Source organism: Pituophis catenifer, unplaced genomic scaffold (assembly GCF_029215685.1).
Source record: "Pituophis catenifer annectens isolate HBS135680 unplaced genomic scaffold, rPitCat1.0.hap2 SCAF_2, whole genome shotgun sequence".
Taxonomy (NCBI): domain Eukaryota; kingdom Metazoa; phylum Chordata; class Lepidosauria; order Squamata; family Colubridae; genus Pituophis; species Pituophis catenifer.
Window position 1 is genome coordinate 237,137,724 of NW_027256882.1, and position 20,569 is coordinate 237,158,292.

Genomic DNA, 20,569 nt, shown 5'->3' on the forward strand with positions numbered 1-20,569 from the left:
CTTTTCCATGATGTTTGGGAAACAAAAAGTGGCAAATATTTTAGCAAAGCTCTGCATTCACTGAACGTTGGATAGCACCATTCCTAGAGGTTTTTAGAAAAGAAATCAGAACCAAATTATTTCAAACTTAATTTGCAGTTGACATTTCTCATTGCCAACTCCAAAGAGAGACCCTTAGACATTGTTCAGGTAGGAAAACAGGAGGTACCACATCTAGCTGACTTTACTATCAATCTTGCAAAGAACCAAGTAAAGAAAATACTTTCAAAAATGAGAAACCATTAAAATTCTGAATGAGACAACACCTTCATGGCATAAGTTTAATTTAGTTTGCAAGATCAATGTTACACAGATCATTTTTATGAAGTGACCTTGGTAATCCTAAGAAGCTTTTGTTTAAAGAAAAACAGGAAGGTAAATAACAAGACTATCAAATAATATCATTAATATTAGTTGTGCTCTCCAGGTAACAAAGTAACTGACAATTTTAAGAACTCTACCACCTTTGTCCTCCAGCTGAAAAGAAGAAGGGGACAAAATCATCAGGTTTATCTTGCAGGTTGGAAAACTATTTTCAATTTCAATCAGTTTATTTGGCGAAACTCAAAATATGGAAAGTCATTTTTTTCCACATCCAGTAATGCAATAATGTCTCTTTTTCAGACTCTCGTACACTTTCTTTCTCTGGCATTTATTGATGGTGTGTGTGTGTGTGTGTGTGTGTGTGTGTGTGTGTGTGAGAGAGAGAGAGAGAGAGAGAGAGAGAGAGAGAGAGGGAGGGAGGGAGGGAGGGAGGGAGAGAGAGAGAGAGAGAGAGAGAGAGAGAGTGAGTGAGAGAGAGAGAGAGAGATTTCTTTTTCTTTTTGGGTTTTTTTTTGCACTTTGTATCTGATTTGGACAGAATTTTCTTTATGGAAAGATAATTAGAGTCTTCACATGATTGACCTATTGCTATAGAGGTGTGGTCATCTTCAAAATATTTGGTAAATTGATAGCAAAGAAGCACAAGAAGTCTTTCTTGCCCTTGTGTACTGATTACACATTCTATACCAATTCTGACCAGCTTTGGCCAAGATGTCTAAAAATCACATATTTTCATTTCTTGCTTCCCATAAGAATTGTCAGGATCATATTCAACCACAAAGTAATTCTAAATTAACTGGTTAATCCAAATTAACTCAGTTAATCCAACTCCACAAAGCACTTACACCACTCCCTGTCTGTATTCTGTCATCCCTGCTCCACTCCCAATAAGAACACCAGTCTATCAGTAGTTGCTGGTTTCCTTCTCCAAGACCAAGGACACATTCTTTCAAAAAAGCAAGTGGCTTTTAATGAGGTATTATTGAACATCAAAGGCAAGTGCTATTTTTATTATGATTTTAAATACATATTACAGAATGGTACTATTTATTTTTCTGAAGAAACTATTTCAATGTAAACTGTCAGGAGTCCATATGTATTTGGCAATATACAAATGCTATAATAAATAAATGTGTGTCAAGATTGTTCTCTTCTAAAACTGAATTAAGCCTGTACAGATGGCCTGTCTCATCCTTAATAGCTTGAGAAGTTCACCCAAAAATTTATATGGCAGAAGATCAAAAACAACTGATAAAATGCAGATGTATGCTTGTTGCTTTAATCCAGACCACCAAAACCATTAGTAAACAGCACCTAACGATTTAGAAGTGTATGATTTGTAAGCAGCCTTAAAAGCAATGTATAGCAGATTATAATATATGTCCCTTCCATTTTCCTTCCACTAAATGACACGCTGCTGAATTCATGCTCTATACTTAAACTAAGAATTATAGTGTTGCTTTACCAGTGGCTTTCCAAGCTGGTACAATACATGAGAGAAAAGGGCTCTCATTAAACATTTGTTTAATGTTTTCCATTCTTTGTCTTTCTTTGATTAAGATTATAACCCTTTCAAAATTCAATACTTAATCCCAATAACTTTGAATACTGACATATCATGAGCGAGTTCTGGTGGGTTTTTCCATGCAAGCCATTGAAAACTAGAATCTTTTAAGGATGTAAATTAGCTTCAGCTAAAATGCAGGATCCTCAACCTTTTCCCAAAACTAGACATAATACTAAGAAAGCTTTCAAATGTGATTGTGAATACAAGAGAGAGAGCCACCCTTGTAGCTGAATTATCTGAAAATGTTAATATCTATCCTTTGAATTATCTTGAGTTGTCTTTAATTGAACTAAGTAACTAAGAAGGCAGCTATCTGCTGCTAGATGTCAGTCCTTCTTAGGGCACCAGTCTGGAGAAGATGGGTAGTATATCATCATTCTTCATTCCAAGTCTTAATAGCATCCCTACAATTTTGAGAGTTATTTCTCCAAAACATGGAAAAGGCAACTGTGAACCCGGTTATGAGATGAAGGAATAAAATGGTTCTCTGTCTTGAAGGGTACAATCCAAACTTCACACATTATTTGCCACATTATTCAAGAGGGATCCTGGAGCATGGACTTCTTTGGTTTAGGATTCCTAGTTTCCAGCAATTCCCCACTGGCAGAATGGAATATCATACTCCATTCTCTTCCCAGCTCTCTTTTCAGTTTATTTCTTTCCCAACAATCAATTGGCTGTTCACAATCACTTTAGCCAGTTTAGCCTTCTCCCTTTAATTTTGCAGTCCTTAAGATCCTTCTAAGTTTTGTGATATTACTATCCTGTTAATGAATGGTGCCATTTTTTCTTTAAAAGGAAAGATTAAGGCTGCTGTTAGAATCTATCACAAGTGAGTCATCTGGGCCTGCACATTGCACATGGCTCTCAATCAGAGGTGGGTTTCAGCAAGTTCTGACCACTTCTGGAGAACCGGTAGCGGAAATTTTGAGTAGTTCGGAGAACCAGTAAATACCACCTCTGACTGTCCCTGCCCCCTCTATTCTCTGCCTCCTGAGTCCCAGCTGATCGGGAGGAAATGGGGATTTTGCAGTAACCTTCCCCTGCCATGCCCATCAAGCCATGCCACACCCACCAAACCACACCCACAGAACCAGTAGTAAAAAATTTTGAAACCCACCACTGCTTTCAACCCTCCATTGTCTACTACTCCCAGGGTCTTCCAAGATCATGCCATGAAAATTAAACTGGAAAATTATGTGGTTTTTTTTTAGCAGTATATCTTTGTCTTTTTTATAAATAAATAACAATGTTTCCATTTTGAATACATACTGTACATATATACCTCAGCTCACCCCAACCAAAAAGACTCTAATAAAGGGAGCAACAGAAAATATCAGCATTATTAATGAGTAAATTGACATTTGAAATTAGAGAACAGGAAGATAAACAATATTATTTGATATGGGATTGTTTTATCAATGGTTAGATAATAAAACATGGAGATGGACTCCATGTTTCATGGAGAAATATGAAATATGAAATGATGTAAAGATAAAATATGTAAAGTTCTTTTTTATGGGGAATAAGCTTCTGTTATATATTGATATGTTGAAGATGGATTGAGCACAAAAGAATGTTAATTGTTCGACACACTGTCTGTAATTGTTTGGAATGATGATAGTTTTTACGTTATGTTTTTTGTTTTAAAATAAAAAATTATTATTTAAAAAAAAAGAAAATATCAGCATTATCTTTATTGATAATGTCACTGTATCATCATCTTCGTGTCCCTTGTGCACAAAAAAGTGAAACAGAAATGCATCTAGAACTGAATTGGAGTTTTCAGCCCCGATATGTATTATGTGGGGAAAAAAAAAAAAGCCAGTTGGCTGCCTGGAGTCTCAAGAACAACTTCTTCTATGCAGAGAACATTTAGCTTGGACTGATTTAAGAGGAAGAAAGTCTATAGGTTTTTGTAAGAAATTATTTTTAACCCTGGAGGGAAGGATAAATTATTGCCTCTCTCAATCCCAGTAATCTCTGTGAGATTCTTGGCATTAACATGCTTCCTGTCAAGAGTTCTATAATCAGCCATTCCAGTGATCTATTGATCTAGAAAAGTGTTACTCAACCTTGTCAACCTTAAGGCGTGTGGTCCTCAACTGTCAGCGGCTGAGGAATTCTGGGAGTTGAAGTTTGCATGTCTTAAAGTTGCTAAGGTTGAGAAACACTCATCTCTATGAAGACTTGTGTTTATCATCACAATACTGAGGAAGAGAAGAGAAGAGAAGAGAAGAGAAGAGAAGAGAAGAGAAGAGAAGAGAAGAGAAGAGAAGAGAAGAGAAGAGAAGAGAAGAGAAGAGAAGAGAACAACAGAGTGGGAAGGGACCTTGAAGGTCTTCATGTCCAACCCCCTGCTTAGGCAGGAAACCCTATACCATTTCAGACAAATGGTTTCCAGTCTCTTCTTATAAACCTCCAGTGTTAGAGCATTTACAACTTCTGGAGACAATTTGTTCCACTGATTAATTGTTCTAACTGTCAGGAAATTTCTCCTTAGTTCCAGGTTGCTTCTCTCCTTGATTAGTTTCCATCCATTGCTTCTTGTCCTGCCTTCAAGTGCTTTGGAAGATAGGTTGACTCCCTTTTCCCTGAGATATTGGAACACTGCTATCATGTCACCCTAGTCCTTCTTTTCATTAAAGTAGACATACTCAATTCCAGCATTCTTTATATGTTCTTTATATACTGGACATTCTGTTCCAGTTTATTATTTTCAGAAAATGTCAAGGGCAGTATTGCAAATGATACCCCATTGTGCATTCCTGGAATGGAGGCACTTTATGTCAGAATCAATTGGTGCTCTGAAAAGGCAAAAAGTAAACCCACCTTTGGTTGGCCATTATTTCTCTAGGGAGGCCCGTTAGTAATTCTCATTGTGCTGAGAACTAGCTTAGTTCATCAGCGAATGAGTCACCCATAAACGATGCTCTTTTTATAAGTTGCATGCAATGTTCTTATTGATGAGCACTTCCTGTGATGCTCACTCATCCTCATGGGGACTTTGAATGAGAGTTCTGTCCACTCCCATCAGTATAAAAAGGAAACTCTCCATCAAAAAAAGCTTGTATGCATTTTGTAGTCTAAGACAGAGAAGAAACATCTGCTAACACTGCAAAGTCTGCAATTTTTCAATAGCTGTTAAGTAACTAAAACAAAAAGAATTCTTTCAGATCTTTGGGGAATTCTTTTGCTGGCCATTTCCATTAATAATATTTGAGAAAGCATGGAGCCTTTCATTGACGCGGCCTGCATTCCCATAGAGTGTTCCAACCCTATAAAAGCAGCTAATAAAAATATATCTGGCTCTAGTTTCCACAATGAAATGGCTCCCCTGACTGCAGCACAATTGTCTAAGATGAAGAACCTTTTCCCAGCACTGTGTCTCACAAGTGTGAACTGTGTGCTCAGTTTAAATGGATATGCAAAATATAGTCCCACTGATTTTGGTTCTCATTCTTCCCCTTCTCTTTCCACCTCCTCCTTCACAAGGTTGAGATGATAAAGGAGACTCTGATCGGCATGTTTGCCCATTTCTTTCCTGTAAACCTTTCATCTTATATTTGTAATTGGCCTTATTCTTTTTTTATTGCATTCTTTTTCTCTTCCCCTCTCCAATCTCTCTCCTTTGAGCAAGATCCTGTTTTCTTTGATATATCTTTGAGCAGTCTCTCCGATGAACTGTAAATTCCTCTTGCCTTTTTTTCTTTTTCTGATTTTCTCAGATCTATTTTCTACTCTCAGCTGTCTTTTCAACCTCAATGTCTCTGAGCTCCATGTTTCCTCTTTCCCGTCTCTTTTGCTTTCCTACAAACTGGACTGTAAATTATTATTTTGTGAGCAGTGAAATACTCTGAACCTTTCCCATATGAAGCTATCAGAGGCTTCATGGCTTCTCAAGGGTAAATTCATATTCACCCTTGAATATCTAGGTGCCTTTTGAAAAAGCGCCTAGACCAGGGTGGGTTCTAAATTTTTTTACTACCAGTTCTGTGGGCGTGGCTTATTTTGTGGACATGGCTTGATGGTCCTGTGACAATTATTTAGGATTTAGCGGAGGTACTGGTCTACCAGGCTTTTAACTGCTTGCAGAGTTGTACCGATCTACTCATGTATTTTTGCAGGCATTGGTCTACCCATTTATTTTTGCAGGCACCAGTCTACTCATTTGTTTTCTTTTAACACTGATCAGCTGTAGGGCGACCCTTTGAAGCCCCATGGCAAGAGTTTAAACAGTTTTTTCCCCTCTAGCCATCAGCTGGGACTCAGGAGGCAGCAATAGATTGGGGGTGGGGGCCAAATAAAAGGTAAAAATAACGTGGGGGTGGGGGGGGTCAGGGGGTGGGGGGGCAGGGGGTGGGGAAAACCAGTTCGGTGATGTCATATCGTCACCGCTACTGGCTCGGGAGAACCGGGCCGAACCGGGAGGAACCCACCACCGACCTAGACTATGTTTTTTTTCCCCTTGAGCAAGAAGAATATGTTTTGCTTCTCATCCAAGAAATTTCATCAGTTCTGGCTGGATGGTGGGAGTGTGGGGGTGGGTGGAAGGCTTAGTTCTGACAGGATGTTGGGGTGGTAATGGAAGGATTTTATTTCTTTGCAGTCATTAGCATTCTCTCTGAGAACCATTGAAGCCACTTGGGGGTTTATCTGTACCTTTGGGTCACCTGAATCAGAGTGCAAATGGGTGTGGAATCTTTTTGGAACTGCTGAAAGGATTGCATTGTAGACAGAAGATAGGAAGGTGTGATATTCCTCTCCCTCTGCTAAGGGAGGGCTGTTAAATTCTAACATAGATGGCCTTTTTCACCCCTCTTTCAAACCTATGGTTCTCTCTATCCAGAATGTGGACAAAATGTGTCCAGGTTGAAGCCAACCTGTCTTCCCAAGGGGTCCAGCAGGAGTCACTGGCCACAGCTTCTCTACTTTGGTTCTGAAATATCTCCCAAAAGCAATGAGTTTATCAAAGATCCTCTGCTCCTGGGTAATTTCTTTACAAGCAGGGTAATTTATTTGATAACCTGCAGCAGAAAATAAAAGTCTTGCATTAATTTATGTAGGCATATAATTCAAGACATAAAAAATGAAACCAACACAATAAAAATCCTATTCTTTTCTACCTAGAAAGAATGAAATATAATGATGTGGCTTGGGAGCAGGAGATCATATCTGAAAAAATTATGGAGCTTGTATTTTACACTCAGGATATATAATGTTGATAGCATAAGTAAATTTCTGCCTTTACCTTGAAACAGCACACTATTTAAAATAAACAATGTGTTCCAAAAAAGTTAGGTCAGCCTTTCTCAACCTTTCTATCCTGGAGGAATTCTTGAAATAATTTTAAAGTCTCAGGAAATCCCTGCACAAAAATCACAAATAAAAAAAAAAAAGCAAACACTTCACCACACAATTCATTTTAAACCTATACAATCCACATTTTACAACATTAACAATAACAGCAAAAGAAGCAGGTCAGCAGTTGAGTCATGGGGTGTAAAAATGCTACCACTGCAAATGCTAGTATTGCATAGTGTGCAAAGTTTTTTAAAAAAATTATTTTTATTTTTAATCACGTTCTCTTAGCACCCCTTACAGAAACCTCGGGGTTTTTTTGGAATCCCAGTTGAGAAAGGCTGAATTAGGCAATGTAAAAGATTCAGATTTTCCAGATGTGACAGATGTTTTGTAAAATCCTGAATATCTGGAAGAAGAATATGAAGTAGAGATTTGGTTAATCAATATAAGGATCAGGAAATGAAAGTATGAGTGAATTAATATTTTATTTGTTTGCTTAGAGACTTGTCTGATTTCTATCCAGCCTTTTCTCCATAAGCTAAAGGTGATGCTAAAGCCACCCAATGAAGACTTCTAAACAGAATAATTCATTCTGCCGATTCCTGTTATATTGTTCCCCAAAAAAGATTTCCAGGTCTACCTTTAGGCTTGAAAAATTGCTCTCAGACAAATTCATCAGCTGCAACTGATGAGATAGAGAAACAGAATTCCAGAAAGTGTATCCAGTAATATGACACTGATGAAATGTCAGCCAGAAATTAAAATGTCACTGAGGCACATCTCTGAAAACAAAAAATTGAATCCAAAGGACAATATTTTGCTGTTTCTGAAGTGGGAAATATATCAACAATAATAAACTTTCTGCATCCACAGAATAATTGAGATTATAATCAAAATATGATAGTAGCTTCATTTGATTCATGACGTGTACTGGTTAAAAGTACACATTTACTTGTAGGACTTCTCATAATACATTCTACCTGATGGATGCTAATGAAATTCTCTTCTGATATGTTTTCAACATTTTCAGAGGCATTATACTAATGTGTGTGTGTGTGCGTGTATAAAAATACATTTCCATAAAAAACATATAATAACAGAGGAACCGTAGAGGTCTTCTAGTCCAACTCCTTATTCAAGCAGGAGACCCCATGCCATTTCAGACAGTCTCTTTTTGAAAGCTTCCAGTGATGAATCACCCACCACTTCTGATGGTAAGCTATTCCATTTCTTGATTGCTCTCACTGTTAGGAACGTTCTCCTTAGTTCTAGGCTGCTTCTTTCCTTTGTTATTTTCCATCCATTGTTTCTTGTCTTGCCTTTTTAGTGCTTTGGAAAATAGTTTGACCCTCTCATCTTTGTAGGAGCCCTTCAAATATTGGAACACTACTATCAAGTCTCCCCTAGTCCTTCTTTTCATTAGACTAGACATACCCAATTCCTGCAACCGTTCTTTGTATGCTTTTGCCCCCAACCCCCTGATCATTCTTGTTGCTCTTCTTTGCATGCTTTCCAGAGTCTCAACATCTTTTTTATATTGTGGTGACTAGAACTGGATGGGGTAGTCCAAGTGTAGTCTTGCACAAAGGAAAGAGGGAAAGCCCTACTAAAAGTGCTCCAAATTTTAAAGACTTTTGTCACACTTTATAGTATGAGGAAATATTCAAATTTGGCTGGATGGCCACTCATATTTTTCCTCCATAAAGTTGTCATTCATGAACTTTGGCTTACAGTAAAATATCTGGTATCATTTGACCGGAGAACATCAGCTACTACTACCAAAAAAAGAGCACATTATAAAAACCGAAGAAGTTGATGAAAAAAGTAAAAACTACCATTACAAAATGTATTCATTTCCCTCAAGATAATCAGTAGAAAAACACACAAAGGTTTCCTTCAGAAGTGATGCAAACTATGTTTATACTGAAAGCAGCTCAAAATAATCCGTTATTGTGGGGGTTAAAAAATAGATGTTAATAATATCTTCTCAGCATACCCCAATAATAGATCACAGAGCTGAACCAGCACAAAGCAGCTTCCTATTATAACACATAGCATGCAAGTGAACAAATGAAATTTTTGAGATATACAGTAAATGGCTTGCATGTCAATGATAAGTCATTCTGAACTTTTAGAAGAGCAAGCATATGACTACTTCAAGTTTTACTGAGCACCTGTTGAGGTCAGGGATTAACTCTTGGCCCCTAAGGAGTACCTAATTGGTTCAATATGACACTCAAATAGTGAGAAGAATGTCACCATTCAGATTATATTCATGGATGACATTTTAGCAGGCAGTGTTAAATGCCAAGGGCAGGTTATTTAGATAGTAAAATTCAAAATTACTCCTCTTACATGAATGAATTGGTTTCTTTGAGCCAAGATCTGTTAACACAATGTGATTGTGGGGAGAAAGTACCCACACATGTATGACAGAATAAAAGACAGATGCCCTGTGTTGGAAAGAATTATTTCCCTAATTTCTGATCACTTTCAGTCCAACCTCTACAAATATTGTGCTAGGACACAGGTGCAGTTGTGGGACACATATTGCACACAATTTCTTACATATTTTAGTCCTCGTGCCCAGAGTTGCTTTTTGTGTGACATTAATTAGAATTAATTAGAATTAATTAATATGAATTAAATATTAAAATTACCTCAATTACTTGGCATTTTACATCGCAGTATTGTGGTCCATGTTTTGTCAATTGCATAGCAAATGTACATTTTTGTGTAGATCTGTAAAAGGGCAATATCTCTGTGTTGCTTTTTTGGGGTTTATAATAAAAGGAAATCACATCACAAATCCATCTTTTGGCTAATATATGTAACCTATATGAATATATGAACCTTTTGTCAGGTTCGCCTGATTCGCCAGTTGCGGTCCTTTCTTGATCGGGATTCCCTGTGCACAGTCACTCATGCCCTCGTCACCTCTCGCCTTGACTATTGCAATGCTCTCTACATGGGGCTCCCCTTGAAGAGCACCCGGAGGCTCCAACTGGTCCAGAACGCAGCAGCGCAGGTAGTGACGGGAGCTGCACTGGCTCCCGGTGGTCTTCCGGGTGTGCTTCAAGGTATTGGTTATCACCTTGAAAGCGCTCCATGGCATAGGGCCTAGCTATCTTCGAGACCACCTGCTGCCACCGATGACCTCCCATCGACCCGTGCGCTCCCACAGAGAGGGCCTCCTCGGGGTGCCATCAGCCAAACAGTGCAGGCTGATAACCCCCAGGGGGAGGGCCTTCTCTGTGGGGGCACCTACCCTCTGGAATCAATTGCCCCCAGAGATAAGGAGAATCCAAGACCTCAGTGCCTTCCGCCGTGCCCTTAAAACCTTCCTTTTCCAGCAAGCCGGGCTGGCCTAATTTTTTAAGTGTTTTTAAGTGTTTTGTTTATCGTTTTTAATTAATGGGGCCAAATTTATATATATATATATATATTTAATTGTATTTTAATATTTGTACTTGATGTTTTTACTTGGCTGTTCACCGCCCTGAGTCCTCAGGGAGAAGGGCGGTATACAAATTCAAAATAAAATAAATAAATAAATAAAATGTAACAGATGGCCTGATCTAATTTATGTTTGAGTAAATATAACCATAAACATCTATTCCAAGATAGAGATGAAAACCCATGACCTTTTGTACATACATCTTTTGTGTTATAAACATCTTGAAAAATATAGAGGCTATGCTAAACTACTTTGGGAAACAATATACTAACTCGACGTTAGATTAGATGAAGAGATTACAAAGGCATAAAAGGGCAAATAGTTGCACAAAGGGTTTGTTCTGTTTTCAAGTGAAACAGAATGCCATGGCTTTCCCCAGCTTCTCACATCCCCTTTCCAACCCCAAACCACATTTGTGATAGGAAACAAACTGGAAGAACTTTGTGCAGCAGTTTTATGTCTTATCAGAGCCAACACAACTCATAAATATAGTTAAAGGGATCGGCAGGAACTGTGACAATCCCATCTGCATAAATCATGTACTGACACTCAGCAAAACTGGACAAATGAAAATTACTCTATCATTTTGAGGAACAGACACATTGAAAATAGAACAGTCAAACTGGCCAGTCAAATTAAAACTGCAGAAAAAAATAATTGCTACCATCCTGCCTTCCATTGAGGATCTGTATACTGCATGGGTCAAAAAGAGGGCTGTGAAAATATCTACAGACCCTTCACATCCTGGACATAAGTTGTTTCAACTTCTACCCTCAAAACGATGCTATAGGGCTCTGACACCAGAACAACTAGACACAAGGACAGTTTTTTCCCGAATGCCATCACTCTGCTTAACAACTAATTCCCACAACACTGTCAAATAATTTACTAAGACTGTATTACTATTATTCTTCTCTTCCTTACTAGTATATATCTCTTCCCACTTATTACCATAACCATGATGCTTGTATCTTCCAATTTATACTGTTTTTTTATTTGTTTCCTAGTACGATTTGATAGGTTATTAGTAACCTTGACTATCGCTAAGTGTTGTATCTTTTTATTCTTGATGAATGTATTTTATTCTCCTTATGTACACTGAGAGCATATAAACCAAAGACAAATTCCTGGTGTGTCCAATCACACTTGGCCAATAAAGAATTCTATTCTATTAAGTATCTAATATCACTGGTATTCGTTGTGGTATAGTCAGATAGATTGATAGATTGAGATTCATTCATTCATGAGATTTAAAAGGTGACCCAATTCAAACAATGCGATTCTGGATGGCTTAGGTAATAAACAATAAACAACAAGAACAACACCAAAACAAAGCCAATATCATATACTGTATATAAACATATACAAATCTTCTTCTTCTTTACTTCTTCTTTTACCAAAACAGTAACTAAGCAACATAACAAAACAAGCAAAAAGGAACTGAATTGGCCCATAATGTCACAAGGAAGAGTCAGGTTTCAGTGGTTTTCCTAAAGGCCAGTACAGTTGGGACCTGTCGGGATCAATTTTTCCAGAAACAGAGGCAACCCCTTATAGGACTAGGCATGCTTCCTGGTCCTATAAGATGACAAAATTTAGCAGAAGGAACCTGGAGTATGCCTCCCTTTGGACAGGGATGGGTTCTGCTTACCTCTGCTACCAGTTCGCAATGGGAGCGCACACCCACATGTGCAGATCATTCATGATGACGTTTGGGCAGGTGGGTGGAGCCTCCAGCTGCCATTACTACCAGTTCACAAGAACTTGACTGAACCTAGAGCAACCCACCACTGCTGTAGGAGCATGTGGAGCTGGCATATGTTCTTGGGAGAAGGTATGCCATGTAGGGCTTTAAAGATGATTACCAGAAGTTTGAATCACAGCTGAAAGCCTATTACAGCCAGTGCAGTTGTAGTGAACGTATATGGGCATCAGGAGATGCACTCATAACTATCTATGCTGCTGCATTCAAAATCATTTTAGATTCTGGATTTAACAGTCCTATGAAGGGCTGGGCTAATAATGATGTCTCTTACTCCATAATGTGTCATGACAATTCAGCTGCCTGCTCATTCTGCTAAATGAGATCCCATACTTCTGCCCAAAGTCTTTTCCTGATAGTATTATGAGGGATTTTAATACTAGATTAAAACTAAATGTGTTATCAGATTCACTTTTCATCATATGTTCATGAAATATGTACCTTCCTGATTCTTTTGAAGTTGGACAATTCATTGTTCATATAAATTTAATAAATAAATAAATGTTTTCAACCAGACCTAGCTCCTTGGAATGACAGTTCCATTTTCATTCATGGTGTATTTTGAAATATGCATAGTGATGGATATACAATCCATAACAGCACCTTGGGCTTCAATTTATATCATCATGATATTATCTTAATTGTTATTTTATAGTTGCAGGGTTCAGCCCGTGTTTTAATTAGCTTTAGTATTAAAAATAGGTTTTTTTTCTTATGATGGTAGAAGGCAAGCAGAATATGAATACATTGCAAGGAATCACCTGCTGCTCAGCAAACAGATAAAGCTCCGGGATCAAATTAATAATGTCAAGTTTCCAATATTAAATAGGAGTAGAAGCTGTAAATTATAGCACAGTGTTACATTACTGAAGCAATAACTATGAGAAATTAGCAGACCAGATGTTGTATGCATACTTATTAACATGCTGCATTTTCTAAAAGAGTAATCTAATGACGGTGACATTTTTAGAACTGCTGGGTTCCCTAATTATAACAGCCATGTGGCCTATGAATGCTGTAGAATTGCTCTCTGCAGCAATTTAATTTTACTACTCTGGATGTCTTCCTTTAAATCTTCTTACATCTAAATCTTGCTATTAGATATGAGCCAAGGAACTCATTAGGGTGGCTAGTTGTAGAGTTGTTTCTCATAGTGATACATCTAATGGTCTGGATGCAAATTTACCTCCCACTGACATGTAAACGTTGAATTAAATGCAGCTAGTTTAATTTACTGTCAGGTCATTCATTCTGTTTCTTCCTTGGACACATCATGAAAATAAGCTTGATGTGCTTGCCAAGATCAAATACAAGAACTTTTCTGGCACTGTAATTTGAAGCCAAGTAAATCCATCTGAAATTTAAAGGACTCTTAATGAATGGGAGAGAGAGAGAGAGGGAGACAGAGGGGAGGGGAAGGGACTGCATAATTGTCACTCATCTGCCAACAAAAAAAACCCCATCAATGATTCAAGGCAGAGGAGTATAAACTGATCACCTCTAAAATAGCTTGGATTTTTGTTATCATGTGTCCTGGGAAGCATGGCCAATCACTAAATATGATGGGATCTATTGTCTAAAATAACCGTTTTCTGACTCCTGAGTTATGGATTCAACTTTAGTTCATTTTTATATTAATCTATGTTTTCTGGTTACGTGGCAAGAAATGCAGCCATGGTTCAGTAATGATTGAATGGTTTAGCACTTTTGTTTCAGAAACCACATCCCCTTTGCTAAGTAAAATCATAACATCAAAAGGGAATTGGGTAGCATCTTTTCCAATTAACAAATTTTATTAAAAGGCACAAGGAACCATTCAGCCTAAAACAGATTCTTGCCAGCAACTAAAACAAAGAAGAATTATTCTTTAATTAACCCACAGTTTCACTAACAGCCCATCACAGTCAACTTCACAGATAAGATTAGAAGTACTTTCACATGCTTCCCCCCTCCCCCAATGATATATTCCATTATTTGTCCGCAATGCCCCTTTAAATCCTAAGTTAGACAAACAGGCTTTACTTTTTACAAAATAATTAATGGACACTCATTTAATTGGGACTCAAATAAAGACAAAGTAATATCACAGCATCTTAATCTTCCAGGTCATTTGAATACAGATTTCAAAGTCACTGTTTTAGAACAAAGAAATGTGACTAGCATCAGAGAATGACAGACTGCCACATTCATAAACATAGAAGGGCTTTAGGCTATCTCAGTAAGTCTTAACAAACACAATGAGTTTTTTAGACATTAGATACTCATCATCTGTCTCACAGGTAACCTGTATCTGCATAATCACCCTTTTTTCTCCCCATCTTCTTTCCTTATTGCTTGTCAAATCCCACATCAGTTTAACTTGCTCTGTGCATCTGATGAATAACTTCCTGCACTGTATTTTAATTGTGCATTTTTTTTCTTTCTTTGCCTCACATACTCTGCTAAACCTGTCCGCCTTAACTTTCTGCAGGAGTAAAAATTATGGGAAAAGAAAAATGCACAAGAGGATTCTAAGTGGAGCTGACACCATCTAGTCTTCATAAAATGCTATGATTGAGCACTGGGTGCTATACCAATTCTAAAGAGTCATTTAGATAAAATTCATTGATTCTTATCCACTGTATTTTGTCCGCAGCTCTGTAGCGGACAAAAAAGCTGTACAGAGAATCATTAAAACTCCAGCTACCAGTCCTGGACGACATCTTCAAAACTCGCTGTTTGAGGAAGTTGCATAACATTCTCAGAGACTCTTCCCATCCTGGTTACAATCTTTTTGGACTGTTGCCTTCTGGCAGAAGATACAGAACAATTAAAACTCGGACCACATGTTTTCTGAATAGTTTTTATCCCAGAGTTATAACTGCACTCAACAATGAACTAAAGGGCCACCATCACTGAGCTGTTGGACAGCATTACTTGGTCTGTTGTGTGAATGTTTGGATGTTTAGGAGTGGGGAATTGTGATGGGTGGGAGTGTGTTTGGGGATTGTTATGTGTGTTGGACCTGGTCTTTGGGTGTTAAGTGAATTTCGTTATATGGGTATACTGTGTATACACGTGCAATGACAATAAAGTTGTTATTGTTGTTGTTGTTGTTGTTATTTACTTTATTCATTAAACATGAAACTCAGTCAACTGAACATTCAAAAATGTATCACAAATAACACTGACTGGTGCTAATGGTTGATACGGGCTGCTGCCAGTGTCCTAGGTATCAACCAAGTACCTTCTTAAGATGTACGATGTTCCAAGTAGCGCAGTTTTTTGCAGTTCCGCTGGTGTTATTGCAGGAAGCTGCAATTTGTTGATGTATCTTATAAAATTCTTGGACATGGTACCAAGTGCCCCGATGACAATGGGTATCATGGTTACATGTTTCATCCATAGCCGTGTAGTTTCGATGGCCAGGTTGCAATATTTCATGATTTTTTCCAGTTCTTTTTCTTCGACTCTGGCATCTCCTGGTACCACGATGTCAATAAATTGTACGTTAATAAATTGTGTATAAATGTACAATGACAATAAAGTTGTTGTTGTTGTTGTTGTTGTTATTATTATTATTATTATTATTATTATTATTATTATTTAAAGGTGTTAAAATAATAAAAAAAGGAACTAGGTTGCCACATGTTTTGCATGTTGTTGCCATTCATATCAGGACTGTGTTTTAGTTTTCCAAGGGATGCTTTGCTTCAACAATACTTCAAGCAATCCCCTTTCCCTCTATCAAGCTACGTTGCCCCCAGGCACAAAGAAAATATGCTTTGTTTGGACCCCTCCTGCTCTGATTGTTAACTGACTTCTATTTTTATATAGAAATTCTGCCATCTCACTAATATTATCAAAATATATTCCTATCATTCTTTAGAAAGTATGCAATGCACTATGACCTTGAGAATTTCCTAAATTGAGGTTCTTCAAGTCAGTTGGACATCAGCCTACATAATCCCCAAGCCAATGCAACTATTGGCTAGGTTGACAGGAGATTAAGGAAGTTGAAAAGCTCCAGTTTGGGAATGGATGTATTAATAGCAAAACCAGTAGATGTTTTTATTGGTTTGTTTTTGAAAGAATATGAGTAGCTGTACTTTCACATGCTGGTCACTTGACATGATATATGAGCTGCTATTCCTAAAAAATTAGCAAAGAGAAAGGAAGAAGACATATATACGCTTCAATGTTAATCTTGAAGTTGTAAATCATACTGTAAGTCAGAAGACAGAGATTGTACCTCAAATAATTTGTCATAGTATATGGTCTATTAATGGTACAATTTTATGCCTTCAGAACATTTTTATCCTATTCCCAGAAGAAAATAATTTAATCTTGCAAGACCTTGGATAAATTCTTTTTTTTTTCCACTAGCAAAAATGAATAAGTCAAATATTCAAATAGAAAAACCCTAGAAGTTAGATAACACGTTGAATTTCTATAATTAGATGATCTTCTAGATATAAAAATTTACAATGCTGCAACAAATGATGGGCAAGAATATGGAAGGATGTATTGATAGATCTCTGATTATGTTGAAGTAAATTATATAAAAGTATTTTTAAACTTTATTTATTTATTTATTTATTTATTTATTTATTTATTTATTTCATAGGTATATGTTCTGAATAAAACAAAGTCTAATGGTGAACAGTACTTATAAAAGAAAATTTAAAGTTTTTTGGGGGGTGGAGGTTATAGAATAGAATAGAATAGAATAGAATAGAATAGAATAGAATAGAATAGAATAGAATAGAATAGAATAGAATTCTTTATTGGCCAAGTGTGATTGAGCACACAAGGAATTTGTCTTGGTACATACGCTCTCAGTGTACAGAAAAGAAAAGATACATTCGTCAAGAATCATAAGGTACAACACTTAATGATAGTCATAGAGAACAAATTATATCTGATTTCCTCAATAAATTCCAGCTTTCTAAGCCATGTTTATGTGAATGAGTGATTTTAAGAAAGTAAGAAGAGAGTTGACAAAAGCATTAGAACTTTCCCATTTATTAAACAAATAGAAACCTTGATCCTGCCTTGATCCTTTGTCTTTAGACAAAGTTTGAAAACACGTTTGATTTCCCCCCCCAAAAGTTACAAAGTTATACATTTTTTAAAAAAAAATAAGCCCAGCCTTGTTTGTTTTGCATCTTTAATATTTCATATCCTGCTTTAATACCATATGTGTGTATGGCCCTTTTAGAGTTGATCAGTAATAAGCCTAAGTAAATAAACAAGTTTGCAAGTTTTTCTAAGTCTACTTGAGAGCAAACCTTACTGACAAAAGCAGGCCTGATTTCTAAGTAAATATGCAGAAGCCTGAATTGTAAACTACTACCCTAATATATCTCCATTAACACATTTACAAACATAAAGCTTCTATCTCACATAAAGCTAGGGGCTCTTGAAAGTTGGTTTGGGCAGTTACTCTTCTGATCAAATATATTTTGTTCGATTACTTTATTTGCTTTATTTTTTTTAAGGTTATAGATATTGTAGCTTGAATAGTTATATTTGTTTTCCATATAAATGAAAGATTTGTTTTAAAGAAGTTTCTGAAGGTGAAGGGTTCATAATCACAGTCCTGCAAATTCTTTGGATTTAGATAATTTCAAACTTGTAAACAAAAGCTTTTGCATGGTCTGCAGATCAGCAATTAACAGCAATTAGTGATTGCATCTGCTGTTTGCCAAGTTCACAGTAGCAAGTAAGTACAAAAGAAGTTAGAAGATCACCTTGGATACACCACTGTGTTTCCATTTCCTTTAATAATCTGCCTTGAATGCTAATGGAGGTCTTTCTTCAGGGAATTGGAAAAAAATTATCCATTGCTGTTTATATTATCTTTCAACTAATTATCACTTCTCCCTCTCATGGGCAGATTGGAATGGACCAATTTCATAATTTGTAAGGCAGCACAAAATATAGAAATTGCAAAACTATTAATATAGTTGTGTGTGTGTGTGTGTGAGAGAGAGAGAGAGAGAGAGAGAGAGAGAGAGAGAGGAGGGAGAAAGAGAGATCTTAAGTCTTAATATTACTTTATAATTCCTTGGTAAGACAACATTTGGAATACTGCATCCAGTTTTGGTTTCCACGATGTATAAAAGATGTTGAGACTCTAGAAAGAGTACAGAAAAGAACAACAAAGTTGATGAGAGGACTGAAGGATAAAACATATGAAGAACAGTTGCAGGAACTGAGTATGGCTAGTTTAATGAAAAGAAAAATAAGGATGTTCCATGATAGCAGTATTCCAATATCTAAGGGGCTGCCACAAAGAAAAGGGAGCCAAGTTGAACGAGCGCAGAAACCAATCAGGAGCGAGTAACTGGAGCGGGAAATTTAAAGGTGCGTCAGTGGCTGAAGCTGCGGACAGTTCCGTTTAAAAGGGGCTGCCTCGGCTCGCATTCACTATTGCTGTATGGGAGCTGAATAAACTGCTTAACCGCCGAACGTATCCCGTGTCCTCTGTCTGCACCCACTACTCAACAGCCATCACTCTGCTTAACAACTAATTCCCACAATACTGTCAAATAATTTATTAAGACCGTATTACTATTATTCTTCTCTTCCTTACTAGTATCTATCTCTTCCCACTTATTACCATAACCATGTTGCTTGTATCTTTCAATTTATATTGTTTTTTATTTGTTTCCTAGTATGATTTGATAGCTTATTAGTAACCTTGACTATCACTAAGTGTTGTATCTTTTTATTCTTGATGAATGTATTTTATTCTTCTTATGTACACTGAGAGCATATAAACCAAAGACAAATTCCTTGTGTGTCCAATCATACTTGGCCAATAAAGCATTCTATTCTATTAAGTATCTAATATCGCTGGTATTCATTGTTCATTCAAAAGAGCCTTTTTTAATTTTAAATGCCTCTGACGATCCAAGCTGAATTGCCTGATAGGAAGAGGCTTTTTTTCTTTTAAAAGCCTCTGACGATCCCAGCTGAGTTGCCTGATCGTCAGAGGCATTTAAAAGAAAAAAAGCCTCTGCCGATCAGGCAACTCAGCTGGGATCGTCAGAGCCTTTTGAAAGCATTTTTTTACAACCTCTTCACCGAAGAGGTTGTAGAAAAAATGGTTTTAAAAGTAAAAAAGAAAAAAAATTGGCCACCCCCACCCAGTCACATTACCCCCCCACCAAGCCACACCCACAGAACCAGTAGTAACAAATTTTAGATTTCACCACTGGAGCCAACCTAGTCTAGAAAGCACCAGATGGCAGGATAAGAAACAATGGAGAGAAGCAACTAGAACTAAGGAGTGTTCAACAATATCAAAATGGCAGACACAATCAGGCAACCAAGGTATGTCCATTTTAATATGCATCACACACATCACCAAATATAAAAAGGGGTTGGACTTTGATCACCCTGTCACACCGGCCAATTTAATAAATAAAATCACATTCACATGAATGTCTTGCTATAGAATCAAACAGGCAAGTGTGCATCTATGAAACTTTTTTCCCCAGCCTAACTTATTAAACAAGAAGAAATGGGGGAAGCACAGAAATTACACGAAGGACTATGCAAAGAGCAAAATTGCTCTAAAAAACCAGTGAGCCATATGCAACTTTGAAAAATGTCCTATGGAATGGCCTTTATTTGAACACTTAAAAATACACTCTGTTTAGTTTTGAAGGCTTAAGTCAGCAGAGCCAATACGCCTGAGGGAAATTTATTCACTGAGCAGAGTACGTTCAAAGTTCATAATGTAAACAAAATCAAAACAACCCCCATCCTCACTAAAACTCAAGAGGCCCAAACGAATGGAAGGAATGAGAGATGGAGCAGTAGTTTAAAGTTATTTCTGCTGGGAAGCTTCACTTTGGCAGTTCATAAAGTCTTGGTGAAGACCCAATCATTATTTCTCTGGATTTCAGCACAAACTTAATCTATGGTCCACTCCTCTCATCCATATTCTCTTGTCTGGTCTAAAAATTAAATCGTGTTTATACAGACAGACCAATATAGAAGTTTACTTTTTAAAAAATTCCATATTTTCTGGGCTGTAATTGTATTAATACAAATCTTTCTGACAGCCATCAATTCGGTCTGTGTCTGCAGAACTTACTCGGCTTCAGAAACTGCAGTCTTGGCT